Below are 15,594 nucleotides of genomic sequence, written 5' to 3' on the forward strand. Positions count from 1 at the left end.
AGAGATAGTTATCGTATGATCCAGGCAGTAAGCTTACATGGTGAATGACAGACGAATTATTGCCGAGCATGGCAAACTATATTTAAATGTTTCGAAGCAGCATCAGCCGAAAAGAAATTAAAATGGTAAGATGAAACTAGGGATGTAAGTGGCAAATAAACGAAATCCGCCAGTCCCATCTAGTTAGTTTTTGCTACCTCCCTAGTTCATTTTCCTCAAAAAAACAAAAACTCTTTTGAACTATCATACCACTAGTGGACTTTAATCGGGATTAAACGGGACCCAGTTGACATCCCTAGTTGAAAGGGAGTGTACAACCGCTATATTTAAGTTGCCAAGGCATCTAAGCAGTTGAAATAATCTGAGAAATCACTTAACAGTGTGGCCTCATATAAACTACGAAGACAGTCTTGTGATGAAGTTGAGAAGAAAAGTTAAGGACTCAAATGAAATAGGCATGCATTTCTTTACGATAGTACAACAGGCACTGCTGATATATTGGCCAACTTAGGTATAGCGTAACAACAAATAAGCATTCGAATCAAGCAATACAACAAAGCAGACAACTGAACTATTTGTAATTCCGTAGGATTACACGTTGAGGGCACAATCCAAGAAAGCAACCCACTCGCATTACATTTCACATGTACTAAAACACACTGGCTTACCATATGTTGCTATGAGGCCTAGCTGCTGTTGCAATGTTCTTTGAAGATATCGTCAGCATCTCGTGGTTGCAAATCTAGTTGTTGTAGTTTATTCTGCACCATCTATTTAGGTAAAATTAATTTTAATCGCATGCACTAGTCTGAATTGATCATCAATGGTTCATCTAAACTAATGAAAGAAGGGTGTGTGCATACACGACAATACCCCCTCCGATTCTTTTTACTTTGCGTATAACTTTTTCTCAGTTTTCTCGTATTAGTCTGCGCGTTGCCGATTCCTAGCGCTGGTTTCCTTTTGTGCCCCGCCCCATCCGCCTCTGCCCTAATTAATTGGCAAATTAGTCCAGAAAAATTAAACCAGTGCCCTCCTTGGTATGCGGGTCAAGAGTTATGCGCAGAGTAAATAGAATCGGAGGGAGTATATCTGCTTCCCTCTATTTTTATGCTTGTTCGAGGTGCCAGCCCCAAAAGAACAAATATTTTGCTTGATGGGGTTGGCAGCTCCATAATTAATAGAAGCATCAAATTAGTCATGCAACTTGGGGAGATCAAGAACACACAAACAAGTAATGAACAGAGGCTCGGAGCAGTGATGTAATAGCTAGCATCAGAAAATGTAGGGTAAAGCGAACAAAAAGTAGCAGAACCACATGCTAGTTTGCTGATGTGTAATTAAGCATAGAGAACATTAAGCAGTCTGATGGAACCAACAGGTGGCATCAGAACAAAACTAAAGCATATTAACTATATGTGCACTGGTATGTAATTTAGCACATGTAACATGTTCACTGCCAGAAGTATGGCCCTACAGGTGCAAGCAGAATAACGCGTCTCATGAAAAACTGAATGATGCCCTGAAGAAATTCAAAGGTGCGGTGCTTATGCTAGGAAAGTGAACGTAGGCGCCGGCCGTTGGATAATAGTACCTGATTCTCGGCGGCGTATGGGTATCGTTGTCATACTTGATAGCTAAGGATCGTCGATGGTTCTCGTGTTGCGGTTGAGTTTGGGCCAGCCATCGCCGTCGCTGAAGCGGCTCCGGTGCTACGGTTGCGGCGCCTGTCGACATACAAGAAAGCTCATCTGTGGTAAGTGAACAGTTGCATGATAAAGAGAAAAACCAAAGGAGTACAAATCGAAATAACCTGATGAGGCTGCGGCGTCAGTAAAGCAGGGCCGGTGGAGTTGAATATGGCGTCCGTGGAGCGGGTCCAGTGCAGTGGACGAAGGCTTTGGCAGGCGCGTTGTGCAGTGCTTTCGGTGAGGTGGATCTGTTGCGGCGGACGAGGGCTTGTATGAAGGGCCAGCGAAGGGGCGGACGAGGGAGTCAGTGAAGGGCCTACGCTGTGGTGGACGAGGGTGCTGGTTAAGCAGATCCAGTGCGGTGGACCATGATGGCGGTCAAGGAGATCTGGAGCGGTGGACAAGCCAGTCGCTGAAGCGGCTCCGGTGAAGTGGTGAGTTGGCAGTTGGGGGGTCCAAGGTGCGGAAGGTAGATCCGGCAGGGTGTGAGGTCCACCGCTGCGGCGGAGGACTAAACTCGGCGGCTTGCCGTGGTTGGGGGGGTCGGGGAGGGGAAGGGGAGGGGCTCTGGGGAAGAATGTTGGGGGCAAAGAGCGGAAAACAATGGAGTTACCAAAGCAGCCCTTTTCCGTTCATGTGGCAGGGGTAAAACAGGAATATAGCAGGGCTAAACTTTCGGGCGCGTGATATTTAGATGTGAGCGGGAAGTTTGAAAGCTTTTGGCGCCTAAAATTATAAGTATTCTGCTCTCGTACGGCCGACTATGATATCATGGCCGACAATTTGTTTGTTTTGCACGCAAAAAAATGTGCAAGTTTTGAAATCAATGTCTCCAACTCAAAACTTAGATTGTCCATTCAATTCAAATATGGATCATTGAGCTACTACAAGCAAATACCATCATACGGTCCAATTCAAATGAAATTCCAAATGTGTTTATCCTAAATATGATGACAAAAGCAAAAATGTGTATGTGTATGAATAAAGTGGATGATTATAAAGTTTGAACATGCCCGTATGTGTATATCTCTAGGTTTGATATATGAATTTGAAATCACGAAATCCCGGCTTAAAAAATGTACCTCCGTTTAAATGAATTACAAAAGCTAATGATGGAGTCGAATTCCAAAATTCCAATCTTAGGTTTGTAATTCTGGTACATCAAGGTATATCACGCATGTTCAAAAGTATCGTTATCTCATAGTACAAACTGTGAAACAAATTGATCAACCATGAGTGCACAATATCTCAATTACGCTAAAGTCCCTCAAATATAGATACCTCACTCTTTATCTGAAGTCAACCCCCCCCCCCACCACACACACACACACACAGAGAGAGAGAGAGAGAGAGAGAGAAGTCGTTCTCTCCCCCAAACACCAACACACGAGCACATTAACACCCTTCTCTCTTGTAAAGTCCGGACCCCAACATAGGTCTCTATCACTTTGTCTCTCGGGCATGCACACATCTCTTCCCTCACTCTCTAGGTCTCCCGCTATCTCTCTTACCCAAGCACACACAATATGTAGAGTGTATATTTCCCATACACACAAAACGTCGCCCCAAAATGTCTATCTCCCTAGTTATGTGGTTCTCGCGCACTCACCTCACACACCACCCCCACTGCAAACAAGCACACTTTGTCTCCTTGTGCACCACTCACCTCTTTCTATCTCTCCCACATGCGGACCCGCCCCAGCTCCTTCCCTATATACATATATGTCATGACTCTTTGCATCGCTCCCTAATGTATAATCGTTCTCGATTTCGCACATTGTTCTCTACACCATCTATTCTAGCTCTCTCATGAAGTCCCTATCACACACACGATGACTCGCTTCCCTTGCGTCTCCATTCATAGGCCAATTTCGGACGACATCAACATTGTCTCCCTATCTATACACCATTTATGGACACAAACGACCCCTCTCGCCCCCTCTCTTCCTCTCTCTCTCTCCGGCGCTAGCTCTCTCTTTCTCTCGCTCTCACACCCCTCTCCCCCACACACACTCGATGTCTCTTCCAAATAGTCTGCTCCCCCCGCCCGCACCCGTGCTATCTCGCTACTACACATGTCACACCATTCCTCCTTCCCTTATACTAGGTTTACATCATCAGTGGTCTCTCTACTCCACATACACTCTCTCCCTCTCACACAAAACGCGTGCACAAACACACACAGACACGCACAAACACCCATTTACTTGGATCCTCATCTCTCCTCATGTCTGCATGTGTATCTCACACACTCACTCTCTAATTATGTATATGTGTCTCCACGTTACACAACACAAAGCCCCATGTACATGTCTCTCTCTATCCTCCACACACATAGATACAAAGAATATGTTATCATTGCCTCAGTCTCTAACATATCACACACGCACACTCTCTCTCTCTCTCTCTCTCGCAAACACGCTCAACAAGGGTTTCCCCGTGAATAACTTACCGTCTATTAAGGAACAGTCGTGGCAGTACGGTGAAAACGAGACATGAAAAAGAATAAATCTGCACGTGCTTAGACCACCTAGTATGACTACTAGGACTAGAGCAAGCCAAAAAGCGCGCCGTCGTCACCCCCTCGTCGGCGACGGGAAAATCTTCGTTTTACACAGTCGAGAAGTCATTGTGCTAAGGGCCCACATGTCGAGGCGTTGAATAGAATGTAGATGCTAGTTTACGGAAGCAAGTATCGATAATACGTTTGTATCTCCATACTTATATTTCTTCTCTTATAAAAAACCGAGTTGGTGATGATGGTACGTGTGCCATCTTGCAATATAGACCGTCCGATCTATATCTGACGGATGGAAATTAAACTAAAAGATACCTGCACCCCTCTCCACATTTGCAGACAAGGCCTTCCCTCACTCATCCTTATCTCCAACAAACCTCATTGTTGAGCAATTAAGAAAGGAAGCCTCTCGAACAAACTAGCCTGGTGGCCACTGCCGGCATCGTCAATCCCCATGCCTCCGCTTAGTTCGACCACCAACCACCACCACCACACCCCACTCCTCTTCAACTTATCTCATATTTCTCGAGATATCATTAGTTTTTACACATGGGATTACTCCCGCAAGGGTCAATCACAACAAGTGTTTTATAAAAAAATGCATCTTGATGTTCCGTGCAATGCACGGATCTTGCTAGTACTCCTACACAAGACTAAGTTGGTGATGCTGGTGTGTCTGCCATCCGTCGTTTCTGACCATTAGATCTACATCTAATGATTGTGAGGTAAGTTGTTGCCTTTTCTCACCAACATCCCACTTGTCTACCAATTTGCAGAAAACCCCATAATTAGTATCTTAAAACCAACCACATCCCTTCCTGACCTCACCAAAACAGCCCAAGGAATATATTCTAATTGAAACATAATATATCTCTAGTGACATATGTATATCAAAATTAGAGTGTTTTGTACCAAGTTTGTGAATAAGTATTATTCTAATTATGATTCCTTGCAACGAACATGAACATTGCTAGTATTTCCAACCATGCATTTATTTTCCTAGTATTCCATAGTTTCGAGTTTTCCATCAAGATATTAGTCACTCATGGTTGATATTTACTTTCAATCATGTACACATATGCACTATGTAACTAGCCTTGCTTATTGGATTCCAAAGCTTAACTTTCACTCCTACTTACAATATGTAGAGTATTTAACAAAAAACTACCACTTTCAACCAGCCCCAGGAGGAATCTATTGTACAAAAAATAGCAAAAACATACCCAAAATTTCTTCATCCACGCCAAAAACTACCTGGTACTCCTACCGATTAGGTTCGTTTAAACCCATTTATGACAGGGTTGGCCCACATGTCCGTGCTGACGAGGCAGCTTAAACCAACACATTTTGTTTGACCGTTGACACGAGGGACCCACATCTGACCTTCTATCCTGTTATTCCCCCTCAAATCATTATTTTTCCTGAACATTACTTCAAACAGTACTGATGCGTGTTCGTTGGTGGCGCCGGTGATGAGCGAGTTGGTCGCCGCTCCGCCGGACGGGCCGGACACTGCGCTGGCCTCCGCACGGGTTGGCAGGCTGGCCCGAGCGTGACTCACGAGCGAGCAAGCCGCCGCGCTAGCCTTCGCTCGAGCCAGATGGCTGGCCTTAGCGCGGCGCGCTCGAGCAAGCCGCCGCGTTGCCTTGCCAATCTAGCTATCAAACCTTGCAGACAAGCAGCTGAACGGAGCTATCTTGGCTAGCTAGCGGCCACGAGCGCCGGACGGAGCTGGCATCCGGGCTGCCGCAACATGGGCTCTGCACCACCGGCGGTTTTGACCCCGCCTTCTGCCGGCGGCGGTAGCTGCGTCCCATGGACGAGGATGACTAGGTGGACGAGCCGGAGGTAGGAGGTCACTCGAGGATTTTTGTTGGTAAGAGCATGTACAATGGTTGATAAGGTAGTCTTATTTTAAGTCTGCCACGTATGCAAGTGGTAGTAGTTTCTTGGCATTTTAGTGGTTTCTTGCATTATTAGAGCCAGTACAATAGAGCTGAGTCAGCGGGCTATAAGAAATAAACTACTACCACATGTTGGCTATAAGATGGGCTGTAGATGACATGGCACTGGCTTATAGCCAGCAGCTGGCTATACTATTAACCATGCTCTTAGGGGTTTCTTGTGAGGAACAACGTACGTACTACTAGCGACAAAAGGCGATTCTTGGTTGCGTTGTACTCCAACGAGTACTACTAGTGGTCGCGGGAGTGTATACCTGGTTTTGTGGGTTCGATCCCGGCCGAACGCACGGCGGCCTTTTTTTAAAAATAGTACCACTACACTTCACTGTGAGCCAATATTTTACACGGGTAGTTTGAGTTTTGAAGTCAAACAGACGTGCGGCCCCACAATCTAGGTGCACTGGACAACCTAGCCACGTGAACGGGTTTTCCTTCCCAGCATCCCGTGGCTCGCGTGCTCGCCCTAGCCGCACCTCGCTTGCAGCTTCCAGCTAGTAGCATATTTAAACTAGTGCCTCCCAATTAAGCCCGAGGAGCCGGAAAAGCCTGGCGGGGCATTGGGAACTGTGCAATATGGCTCTGTACGTAAAGTGCTCTACTACTACTCTGTAGCTTGTGGCGTTGCATGCATGGACTTCACTCCATTATCGGCTCTACTATAAAAGAAATTCCTCTTGCCGTGTTTTTTTGAAACGGAGGCAAAAGCTTTGCTTCATCTCATTCATAAAGAAGGAACTACTAACAAAGTTCAACGAGATCCATTACACCTCCACAAATGGAAGCGAAAAGCCTAGTCTCGCTGTATCAAATAACTCAAATGTTCTGCCCCTGCAGTAACCGTCGCTGATAAACAGGCTGCTAGTGTGTGCGTGAGAGGAGCGGCTAAGTAGGCCAGCTACATGAGAGGAGCGGCTGAATAGAGCACCGAGAGTACCCACTAGGCCACTACGCAGGTGTACTTCCCCTGCATTGATAGTACATCGATGGTTCTAGAGAACAGTAGTACCCTCCACTTCCAACTGTAGATCCTTGGCCCTGAGATTCAAGAGTTCAAAACTAGTGCACTATACTAGACTAGACTAGAAGTACAATACATCGCACTACTAGTTGAGAAAAGTAGTACTAGTACTGCTATAGTACGAGTACGTACTCCTCCATCACATAATGTAAGACATTTTTTGACACTAGTTGGCGTGTACAAAAAATGGCAAAAACATACCCAAAATTTCTTAATCCACGCCAAAAACTACTACCTAGTGCCAAAAATTTCTTACTAGTGCTATTATTTACAGTATAATGCAATCCCATAACGTTCCATAATCCCTTTCTTTCAAAAAAATCACTTCTGGAGAGAAGATTGCTATCTCCACACGAGCTTCTCATAGGCCAGCGCCACCGCATGCAGTCATGTGAGAGAGAGGGAGACATCCATGCAGCATGCAAAGAGAGGAGAATGCGGGCGGACAGCCAATGGGCTGCATGGGGCATTTATAGCTGCTAACTCCTCCCATCCATGCGCCAGGGGTATTTCCGTCCAGAAAGCATGCAGCGAGCCCCTGCCTTGGTATCCAGGTCTGCTCTTATGCGCAGAGTAAAAAGAATCGGAGGGAGTACTAGTAGTAAATAATAGCCTCACCCCTTCACTGAGGAACGATCTACAGTTGGAAGGGACGAGGCCCTGCGGTTACTACGCTCTTATCTCCTCCTCGCTAGTTCCCCTCCCCCCGAAGAGAAGGCAGTTCGTCGCTGCTCCCATGGATTCACCAGGCGGTTCTCCTCCTCGTCGGGGATGTGAGACCTTGGACGATGATCCTGTGGGAGAAATCACACGCCGCTCCGACGTCCTCACTGCTGCAAGACTCGGTGCTTCCTACACCAACTTTTTCAAGACGCTGCTTAAACAGGCCATGCTTGTTGGTCTTCCATGCATCCTCGAGGAGAAGGTTCTTCTATGGGACAATCCTTCGAATAGTCCACCGCTCCCTGGCCATGGTTTCACGTTGACTCCGCTAGAGTTGCCGACGTTGAGAGGTAGTCGGATTTTGTCCGATGAGCAGGTCAGTAATGGAGTTTGATCATGTAGTACATAGTTATTCCATTTCCATCCAGTAATTTCTCCGCTGCCCATCGTCTTATATATAGGTCTGGGTCGGTGCCAACAAAGATTGGCTTGCATACCTCCAGCCGGATACCACCATCATTTTGCACAACATCCACAGTAGTGCGGCCGTTCCGGTAGACCCCTTCTCCACCATTGGGATCGGCCTTTCAGACTGGCTGGGCAAGAATACGTATGATGATGCCTACATGAGATTGAAGAAGATAGAAATTGCGGACCCACCGACAAAGCGACGCGGCTACGACGATTACTATCTCATCGCGGTGTTCGACATAAGGATTGCCATCAATGCAGGAGGCAGTAACGGCAGAGGCTGGAGCATGTTGGCGGCGGCAGATTTGTACCCCTACACGTTCGAAGACGCCGTGCGCCATCTAGGCCGCATCTTCGCGGTGACAAGCCAGGGGACTTGTTTCATCCTGTTGACATCCTACGGTACGGGAGATTACAAACGGAATGCACAAACCATCATTTGCATCCCTAACGGTACTCCATTATTTTGCAGGGACCAGTCATCCCCCGTTAAAAATAAGATCGCCGATCCTGGATGTGCATTTGCATCCGCGATTCGGTCTAACCTGGAACCTTGTAGCTGACTTTGGCATATTGGGATCAACTATCTTAGCAGTCGTTACCCATGGTACCACTGATGTGCAACATGGTCACATAATCTACCACGATCGGACCGTCACCATCTACCCAGGTATTCCATTTTTTAACCCTCTCGCCTTCTCTTTCATTGTTGTACTAGTAGTATACTTTGTAGTACTAGTAGGAGTACTTTTTACCTTGGAGGACGCGTATAGCTAGCTAGGCCCTTGAAGACTTGAACCCACTAGCTGCCACCATTTTTGTTTTTCCATGTCTTACTATCTCATCCATGTAGCCAAGAGTGGCTATATATAATAAGCCGGTTATTTTACTTCCTCTATACCGGAGTAGTACTATTTGCTGCACAGTATTACTGACCGCCGCATTTGAGCACAACATTATTATGCATGGACCTTGACTATGTACGTCACCATATGTCCAGATCTGGGATGCCGCGTGTACCAAATGAACGGCGCCGAGTTCGACCCCTGTGATGCTACATGGATGCCGAGGAACACTCTTGGAGAGTACTCGCTTTTCATCGGGGACAGCTACCCCATTGTGAAGTAGATGCCACCTTCCGTGCACGACACGGAAGGCCTGCCATTCATGAAGCATGGTTGTGTCTTCAGTGCACACCACCGAATGAACGACATGCTGGGACACACTATCCCTGATTTATGCCGCTTCAGCTTGGATGAGTCTCCATCGTGTGGAACCGGACTAGAAAGCTGCGACAATGATTCCCGTTTCCCACAGCTATGGATCGTGCCATCCATGAAGAACACCTGGGACTAGAACCTGTAGGAGGACATGTAGCCCATCTATAACGTGTAAGTGGAGTACGGTAATTGTGAACGGTAGCGCTATGAATATATGTAGACTAGTCGTGCACAAATTTATCACATGAGTTGGAGATGAACTTGTGTGGCATACTGGCATTTGTCCTTTAGAATTTATTACTAGTAAATGTGTTATGTGTACGTGCAACTTGTGTGGTTGTTGCACGGGCTCCAACACGCTCTTTGGAAAAAAAGGTGGCACATCTTTGGATATACGTGACGTGGCGGCATCATATAGTAGCATAGTTCGCTATAGTTGTACTAGTACACTCCTACTAGGACGACAACTCCTATAAAACCTTGCGCTTGGCTGCCTCTTCGGGAGGTTCAAAAGTTCGTACTCGTGTGAACCTTGCACTTGGCTCTTCGCCTCTTCGGAAGGTCCAACAATGATGATACTACAGTATAATATGCTTCTGGCAATCTGACACCGATTGAACTGCTGCACGTCTACCGCGAGGGCAAGGGCGAGGGAGAGGGATAGGGAGAGGGAGAGGGCGTTGTAGTCAAAACCCTCTCCTCGTCCTGCGAACCACCGCGCGCGTGGGCGAGGGAGAGGCGTAGTAAGCAAGCTTCTCCTCGTTCGGCAAGTTGACGGGACACATCAAAGAAGTACTAGTACTAGTAGTAGTAGTCTATACTGCGTCCTTTCCGATTAATATGGCTTAATTTGAAACGAGAAAAATACACTGGCGGTCAACGTATGTAACAGTACGCTCTTTACGGTCACTATATATAGTTTTGCGGCGATTATGCGATCACTAGCTCATCGTAGAGCACCGTATTGCACCCTACTGACCGGCCACATAGTCGATGTGGCACTTTGTTGACTGGTTAAATTGTCACCTGGTTTCTGGGTCCCACCTGTCAGTTGGCAGAGCAAAGAAATCAGTTAAACAAAATTTTACGCAGGCGCGACACGAGTCCAACCCTTGCGCGCGAACCGCCATGGCTGTGTATGTGAGTGCATGCACGTGTCCTCCCTCGGTCTTCCAATAAAGAGTGTACTACATGATGTACATCTACACTTCCAATGTGTTTAGCCTTTAATCTAAATCGATATTGATTGACTAATGCACCAACTTGTGCTATAGGTATAGGCTACATGTCTGTCCTTAATTACAACATGCAACGACCTTCATTTAATCTTCTTATCTCAATGGTCGCATGAACACATAAGTCTGCTACTTTTGGGCGTTAATTATGCCCTGGTCAATGTGTAAATCTCTAAATGTACAGTCTTTCACGGACGTAGGGAGTAGGTTGAGCACTTGAGCGTGAGCATGTGTGTTGCGTCGTGTGCTGTGTGTCGCATGGGTGCGTGAGTGTTGCGTGCGTCCATGTGTACGTGTGAGTGTTGCATGTTGCATGCATGCATGGGGCTTACTCCCTCCCATTGACATGTCCATTTGGCTATAGATTTCAACAAGTGACTAGGTACGGAGCAAAATGAGTGAAGTGAGCATAGAGGCATAGGGATACTGTAGAAAGGAAGTCTTCGCGATCCATTTATTCCCCATCTCGGTCAGAGAGAACTATTCAACTAGTGTTCGCAGTGAAGTGACAATACACACTGCAGCAGATGGGACACGTAATTAATAAGCTCAACCAGCGTGTTGGTGTTACTAAATCAATCGGTTATGTTTGGTAGTATCAAGTCATTGAAAGCATGCACAGCCCACATATCTTATTGGTTGATATGCCACAAAACAAAAAACGAGAAGGGAGTTAATGTATGGTGCCTAAGTGTTTTGGGATTATTTGGTTTTCGTAAGGTGACTTACACACCTAGACGGAGGGAGTAGTAGAACTGAGATTGAATGCACTTTCTTCCCTGTCTTCCACTCTTCTTCCTCCTCTCTTCTTCTTCCTCCTCTCTTCCCCATCGCCGGCCGCACACCATTTACCCCCGCTCACTGCTCGCCCGCCCGCGCCATCTTCCTTGGTAGCTCACGCGTACCATATCCCCCTGCTCACTGCTCGGCCACACGAGGAGAAGCTTCTTCGCTCCCCCGCACGAATCCACTTCCCCGCTGGCTCGCAGGCACCGAAAACCCCAATGGTAGAACCGACTGACACGCAGAGCCGCGATTGGAATTCCCTCCCCGATGTTCTCTTGGAGCAGATCTATAGTCGTATGGACCTACTCAGCACCGTCCGTCTGGCCGCATGCTCGGTGTCTTTGTACCTTCTACTCGTCTGCAACCGGCTGGCTCTTTTCAAGACACCCTGCTTGCTGATGCTCGATCCTCGCAGGTGGCCCAGACACTGACTTGACGATCCTACGGAGGTTGATGTGGTGCCCCTCGACATGCTACCACTACCCGTCCACCTGTCCTTCATGCGCGACCACTACTGGGCGGGTATGAAGGCCAACTGGATCGTCCTCATCCACCACACCGGTAGTCCGTTGCGTCTCGTGGATATCTACACCCAGCGAGAGATCACCCTTCCATCGTTGGATACCGCCGCCATCGAGCCTCGCGGCCCGCCGGACACTCCTGCCTACTACGCATGAGACGCGTCAAGCTTTTGGCTCGACCTCTGTTTGCAGAAAGTTGTAATCTGCGAAGTGCCCACACCATCAGAAGACTACATGGATTACAAGCTCATTGCCTTGTTCAACAAGGGATTAGTCTATCTGGAATCCGGTCGCCATACATGGTTATGGCTCATCATCAATCCTGTTGAGGAAACATTTCTGTCTGATGCTATAGTGCACGATGGCATCGTTTACGCGGCCGACGCACCGATTGGCTACCTATATTGGTGGAATCTATCGTCGTGTAATTGTTCTATCTCATCTCATCTTTACCTTATGAATACGACTGCCTGTTCATTTGTTACAAATTTAGAATGCATAGCATGTCTATAACCACATCATTGCTATATGTTCCTCTCATTTCCTAGATTTTTATGACCACACATGTTATTGTTAGAGTTGATATGAGAACAATTGGCATCTAATGATTGTTAGAATACATATTATGAGCATAACATCATGATTGCTATATGTTACTCTCGTTTACAAGATTTTTATAACAACGCATGTTATTGCTTAGAGTTGATATGAGAACAGTAGTAGTAAGTGCTATGGTAGAATATGAGTAGGCGCTGTCATAGCTATTTTCCTCTCATTGTTACATGATGTTTGAACCATGACATATTGCTAGAATATGAAAGCCATTGGCTTATTTTTTAACTTGGGGTATGATTATGACCACGACATTGCAATTCTCTGTCTATGATATGTGTCACTGTTATAATGATATTAATTCCACACATACTCTGAACATGATTGTTTATTTTTGTCCTTTTGGTCTCCAATTTGAATTGTTGCAGCAGACGCAAATGCGCTGGCCTTCATGATTCCAGGACCTGGAATCATACCAGCCCATGGGTGGTGGTTTATCGCTCGTTCAGCTAACGGCGATCATTTGATTCTCATTCGCACGTACCAAATTGACCAAACCATTGCATCAAACCACATGCAGTACAATGCGTGGGGCGTTTGTGACATTGATGGCTATGGCTGCTTCGTGTTCGAGAAAGATCCTAGCTCCGTTGGGCCAGGCGTATTCAACTGGAGGCGGGTTTACAGCCTCGGCAACCACTCCTTGTTCCTCGGGCTCAATTATCCGATCATCCAACCAATCATCGATCATATCACCGGCGATGATTACTGTGCTACGCAACTTCCATTCGCGAGGGGGGGGGGGTTGTGTTTACACATCATACCATGGGTTTCATGAATCACCATATCCAGAGATTTGTTGACACAACTTGTTGCTAGATAATCTTCAGTGTGTGAAAGGCATCAAGCTTCCATGCGATGGATGGCTTTTGCAAACCCGACATGTGGCGATGTGGTTCATGCCAACAGCAAATATGCACAACTTGATTCATGCTGATATCTAGGCTGAGCCATGTATTCTGCTGGTGTAGCACGACCCTCTTTTGTTGGATATTATGTACTGTTGTTAGTTTGAAGCACTCCTCTGGTTTGAAGGATAGATACCTTCCTGGGATCAAGTGCATCCTAACTCACCTGCGTAGGATGTACTGATAATGATGATAGAGATGCTGTGCAGAAGCCATATATATATATCAGTTAGGCTTCAAGTGCGTACTTGTTAGTTAAACCTATGTATAAATTGTGACACTAAATACAACTAGTAAGTAGTATAGTAGCAGTACTAGTATACGTCGGTCAAATTATTCATCATGTCCACACATTGAATTGACGTGACAACACATTGCGCGTGAGGTGACACAAGAATCCCGGTGGCGTGTTCGGGTATTCTGGACTTCAGATTTGGAGTACCACTTATCTGTTGAAATCTTTCATCATTCACTTAAAACAGTCAATTGATCATACATTGAGTACCATATAACTGGAATTACCGATGCAAGTCGAAGAAGGATTGGCCCATGCTGCTGGCTGGCGTCAAGTTCGATCCCACGGATCAGGAGCTGATCGAGCACCTTGAGGCCAAAGTGAGTACTGATAGCGCGAGATTTCAGTCTCTCATCGATTTGTTCATACCAACCATCGACAGCGAGCACGGCATATGTTACACCCAACCTGAGAAACTTCCAGGTAAGACACCGATCGGCCGTCTACTTGCACAAACATATTCCTTTGTTTATAGCTCTATTTTCTTTTTAGACGCAGACAGGTGAAGCAATTACAATTTGACAGTTAATAAAAAGTGAAACAAGTGACTGCAACATGCCAAAGATGTTATGAAAATGCCAACCAGGTACACTAAAACCTGTATTCCACAATACTGCAGGTATCACACTAAGTGGCCTAAGGAAGCATTTCTTCCAGCGCAATTCCAGGGCGTTCAAAAGGGGCACGTGGACGCGTCGCAAGATACAGTTGGAGTGCGGCATGCACGCGATGTGGCACAAGACTGGCAATACCTTGTCAGTGATGGTCAATGGCCGGCAGACGGGCAACAAAAAAGGTTCTGGTGCTGCACACCAACAAGAACTTCGACTAGCAGAGGACCAACTGGGTGATGCACCAGTACCACCTCGGGGACCTGGAGCAAGAGAAGGAGCGGGAGCTGGTCCTCTGCAAGATTTTCTACCAGACGAACACTAGGGCCAGGAGTAAAAAGATTATAAGTTAGTTTGGTATTGGTAGTTGTACTACCTTGTCGTCCGCAAGTTTGTATTGTTGTTAACGATCTTTTGGTATGAACTTACATTTGCTTCCAACCATCATGCCGAGGGTCGACGTGGATATAAAGCTGAATCATTTGTTTCGAAACGAATTTTCAGGCACCTGATTTTAATTTGATGGGTAGCATAAGCACCCGCCGTTCGAATTCCCAGTTCTCCAATTTTTTCAAAACAAGTGCATGCACTTATTATCACGATAAAAAACAATATCGCTGCTGCATCCCAGTTATCAGTCTGTACTTGCAGAATTCTCTCGTTTATTGAGCACGTATATTGTTTTTTCAGGTCGAGCAAGTTTCAACTGGGCTGTAGATTGCCCAGGGTTGTTTTGTTTTTAACAGGCCCATCCCATGATGACAACGGGGCACAAAGATCTAGCAGGTATCTACTGGCCTCTGGCCCACCAGCGTTAGTTATATTTTGTCTTACAACATCCGAAGGCAGTTTTTTTACTGAATCAAACACACAGCCCAGTTCTATTTTCCTCTTGAAACGCATGTCCTACATCCGTTTTCTAATCTCTACCTATAGTTTTACTAGTTCATATACATGTATCATTATATTGAAAACACAAAATTCCCTTTTCATATTTACATCCTTATTTTTGTTGTTTTTTCCCACCCAGCGCTGATTTTTTTACCAGTGGTTTTCCCTTAAACCAACTAAATTGTCCCAT

Source organism: Triticum urartu, chromosome 4A, assembly GCF_056163025.1.
Source record: "Triticum urartu cultivar PI428250 chromosome 4A, HENAU_Tu73, whole genome shotgun sequence".
Classification (NCBI taxonomy): domain Eukaryota; kingdom Viridiplantae; phylum Streptophyta; class Magnoliopsida; order Poales; family Poaceae; genus Triticum; species Triticum urartu.